At 44.5% G+C, this 4,525-nt stretch overlaps 1 protein-coding gene across 4 annotated transcripts in view; it reads left to right on the plus strand.

Moving 5' to 3' along the window:
• Nucleotides 1–4,525, plus strand: part of CLCN5 (chloride voltage-gated channel 5) — a 158,678-nt gene that overhangs the window by 78,369 nt on the left and 75,784 nt on the right. The window contains exon 4 of one of the 4 annotated variants that reach the window (XM_006913401.3): nt 2,819–2,984. The exons of the other annotated variants lie outside the window; for them this stretch is intronic. The gene's annotated coding sequence lies outside the window, so the exon portion shown is untranslated. The remainder of the gene's footprint in view (nt 1–2,818; nt 2,985–4,525) is intronic. 4 annotated transcript variants of the gene reach the window in all.

Raw genomic sequence — 4,525 nt, forward strand, 5'->3', positions numbered from 1 at the left:
CTGTAAGAAACAAATTCTGTGGCCCTACCACAGGCCTATGGGATCAGACACCCCTGTAGTCTCTATATTGCCAAGCTCTCTGGGTGATTCTGATGCATGTTGAAATTTGAGTACAACTGCACTCACCTATACTGTCTTCTGGTCACATATTCACACAAAGGATTTGGGGGATAACGAGCTTTGGTGATATCTCACATTCATTTTCTTCCTCTTGCTCACTCTCCTCTATCCTCCCAGTCTCTTTGTTCTTGTAGATTTATACCTTTTTGTCGTTTTTTTTGTTGTTATCCAAGAGAAGACAAAATATGTCTTCAACTAGACATTTTTTAATGTGATGTTCAAGAATCTTCACAAGTAAACACCCTTTCTGTGAAGAAGAGTGAGCCCTCTTGTTAAACCCTCGAGGGGCCTTCTGCCCTGCTCCCCCTCTCTAATCCTTGCTACCTGGGTGAGAGTGCTGTTGGAATGCAATGCACCTGGGCAAGGATTCTGAGAGTGAGAGCTTCATCTTCATTTAGGACAGAGCACCTTTCCATCCTCTATCTCTTCCACAAATATTTACGGGTTGCCTCTTTTATATATGCTACTAAATTGTGCAATGAACATATAGTAGTAAATAAGACATGCCTGGTTCCTGCCCTCATATTGCTTACAGTCAAGGGAGAAGAATGGAATTCCTCATTAGCCATTGCACTTACATGCCCCAAAGGTGGATGGGTCACAGTAGACTTCTTATTGCCACTGTCACCCACAAATACACAAAATCATGAATCTTCTCTGATCTCACACAGAACTATACAGGAGGGAACATTCTCTGCCTCTGTACAATCACTCATAAATGACACTATACATGAGAACAAGAATCTGTCATAGCTGCATGTGTGCACACACACACATGAAGGACAGGTGCCTGAGCCTTGTCTGCTCTCCCTCTCAAATCCTTGGAACCTAGGTGTGAGTGCTGTTTTAGTGCAACACACCTATTCAAGGATTCAAAGAAGCCGAGCCTTGTCTGCATGTAGGACTGGGTACCTATACATCACCTCTTTTACTTTCCCACATTCTTTCAAATATTTGAGTTTGCTATGAGGTGCCAGCCCCTGCACTGGCTGCTAGAGATATAGTGGTGAATAAGATAGACAAGATCCCTAGCCCAGAGTCCTCATCTCTGGGCTCTCTAAAGGACAGCTATGGGAGAATGGACTTCATTCTCTGTGGACAGGCTTACCTCTATGTCAGGCCATGAACTTTCTCCTATACCAGCTTACTGTATGTCAGATACTATAATGGAGAAACATACTCTGGGTGATGAGACTGACACAACCAGTTGTTGCCCTTAATGAGCTTATAGCTTAGCAGAGGAATGGAAAAGAATAAAGTATGCCTTTTACTGTGCCATCCTCCAACATGTACATGCACATGTGTGACTGCATACAGATTGTGCCAGCCTTCTTGTTATCTTCCAAACACACAGCCAACCATGCAGACTCTCATGTATGATCTGAAAAACACGCCACTCACAGTACATATTTAGAGGCTTTTTCTGAGAGAAAATGGCCATATGACCTTGTGTATGAGAATGAATACATATGTGCACCCTGGTCAGATGTATCAAGCTTATTAAATACATGTAGTGATGCTTTGTAGAAATAGGACTTAGAGAGTTAAATATGCACATGCGCACACAAACAGGGTACAGGTGCCTGATCTTTCTGCTCTGCTCCCCCTCTCTCATCCTTTGTCTCTGGTTGAGAGTGCTTTCAAAATGCAATGCACTGGGGCAAGGATTCTGCAGGGTGAGCCTCCTTTGAGTGTAGATGAACAGAGGATCTGTACATCACCTCTCAGCTGCTTACTGCATGCCTGCCTGCCCTCTGTCCCTCATTCATTCTTTTCCTTCCACAAATAGTATTCATTAGGTACTGTGCTGAGCATTGGACACAGAAGAGTGAACAAGACAGACCAGGGAGGAGAATGGACTTTATCACCACCCACCACCCCTGCATATACCGAGAGGGAGTGGGCCAGTTTGGGGACTCCTTATCTACCCCCCCCCCGCCAACTTACACACAAGTGTGATACTTCTCATTCCTGATCTCACACTGATATGTGTAGGAGAACCTCTTTACTTTAGTTCCATCCTACGTAGACGTCCTGGGCAAGAACAGTGAGCCTTTTTGTTAAATGCACACACAGAGGGTGCAGGTGCTAGAATCTTCTGTTCTGGCTCCCCCTCTCTAATCCTTGCTACCTGGGTGAGAGTGCTTTCTGAATGCAATGCACCTGGGCAAGGATTCTGAGAGAGGCAGCACCATCTTCAATAGGACAGAGCACCTCTGTGTTTTCCTCTCCTCCTTTCTACAACTACCTGTTGAGTACCTACTCTATTTCAGGTGTTGTGCTCGGTAGCTGGCCTACAGGAGAATGAGCCACATCCGTCCTTGCAGGTTGCAGAATGGACTCCTCATTCATTATTCTCGTATGTCCTGAGGGTGGGTGGGCTGTGCATTGGGACTTGACATGCTCCTCCCATCCTGGTCTCATACCAGATGTGAGTAGGAGAATCTTCTAAACCTCAGTACAATCCCACACTCACTGTGCAGGAGAAGGGCCCAAATGGGTAAACACACACAGACACATAATGCAGAGTGGGCCCCTGACCAGGAGCATCAATTTCCTTCATTCAGTGTAGGTGTCAGTGCTGTCTTGAATCACTGCCCCTGTTCAAGGACTTCAAAGAAAGGAGCCTTGTCTACATTTAGAAGGTTAGAATTCTTTGTGTGGCAACTTTCCCTCCTCTTTTTTCTTCCTTCCACAGATATTTGAGTGTCTACTAGATGCCAGGTACTATGTCAGTCACAGGACATAGTAGAGATCAAAACAAACAAGGTTGCTACCCTTACATTCAGGCGGGAGACTGATGAACACACTATGACACATGGATGCTGTGCACTAATAGGCCGCTGTTCAGAAGAATGAATTGGGTAGGTCTTTATGTTCCTTGCTACCTGTTCTGCGAAAATAAACACATGGAGGTTTTGCTACAGTGAGATTTCTCACCACCCCATTCTCCAGACACACCCAATGACATAGACCTGCATGCAGACACTCCCACCCCAGCAGGCAGACCAGTGATCTTTCCTAACCCTCCCATCAATAGGGGCTAAATGAGGGAGCTCTTCTTACTGCTGTTCTTAGTGCTGCTGTGTGTGAGAGAGATCCTTTTCTTTACCTTTATGTACAGTTACATGTGAACACACTATATGCAGAAAAGTGAGCCTTCCCTGTAAACACACACACACAGCACTCAGGTATAGAAATACAGAAGGTGTATTCTCTATACATGGAGCTGTATCCATGGTGTGCATAGTATATTGAGTGTAATTAGCAGTGTCCTTTTGCCTGTGTCCAGTGTACAGGGCAATGAGCTTTCTACATGGTCCTTCAACAGCTAGAGCTTGAAGGAAACTGGCTCTTATTTCTTGATTATCTCACACATGCATATGCAGAAAGGACACTTCACTTTTGTTTAATCATAGGCAAATCATCTATGAGCAGAAGAATGATGTTTTTTTGTACACACTATACACGTGTGTGCATATGATCTGAAGATGCCTGAGCCTTCTGTTCGGGTCCCTATCTCTCATTCTTGGTAGTTGGGTACAAATGCTGGCCCAGTCCATTGCCTTAGTACAAAAATTCAAAGAGAGGTAATCTCATCCATGTTTAGAAGAGCAGAGAGTCTTTACATTATCCCTTCCATTCTTTTATTTCTTTAATGTTCATTTAGGGTGGTGGTTCTCAAAGTGTGGTTCTCAGCATGAGTATCACCTGGGAACCTGTTAGAAATGCAAATTCTTAGGCCCTGCTCTTGACCTACTAAAGCATGAACCATAGCAGTCTGTATTCTAACAAGCCTTCCAACTGTTTCTGATGTTCACTCAAGTTTAAGAATCACTGATTTAGTGTAAGTGCTGGGACACAGAGATAAGAAAGTCAGGTGGAGGCTCAGCCTATAGAGGGTTGGAAAGGATCAAGTGTCCCCATTTCTCATGCACTACGTCCCTGCAAGGTGCGGGAGGGAGTACGTCTGCTCATTATTCTCCCCACCTCCTCCAGAACCACACACTTGGCCAGCATAGGGAGTTAAGAGAACTCATAACCAAGACTATAAAGAAAGAGCCTTATCATTACTTTTCAAGGCATGCACTTAACACTATAGATACATACACACATACACATACACACGGTGTGCAGAAGAATGAACTGCTCCTTCTCCCATACCCATTGCATATCGGAGTTGTGAATTCTCAAAGCACCTCCTGTGTGCATGGATTACAGGAGAGTGAGCCTTGTCATCATGAACCTTCTGTCAAACAATTCAATCAGCACATATTTATTGATCACTTTTTATGCCATGCACTGTGCTGGGAGTATTCTCGTATTTCTCTCTCTCTCTCTCTCTCTCTCTCTCTCTCTCTCTCTCTCTCTCTCTCTCTCTCTGTCTCTGTCTCTCTCTCCGCCT

Source organism: Pteropus alecto, unplaced genomic scaffold (genome assembly GCF_000325575.1).
Source record: "Pteropus alecto unplaced genomic scaffold, ASM32557v1 scaffold365, whole genome shotgun sequence".
In the NCBI taxonomy this organism is placed as follows: Eukaryota; Metazoa; Chordata; class Mammalia; order Chiroptera; family Pteropodidae; genus Pteropus; species Pteropus alecto.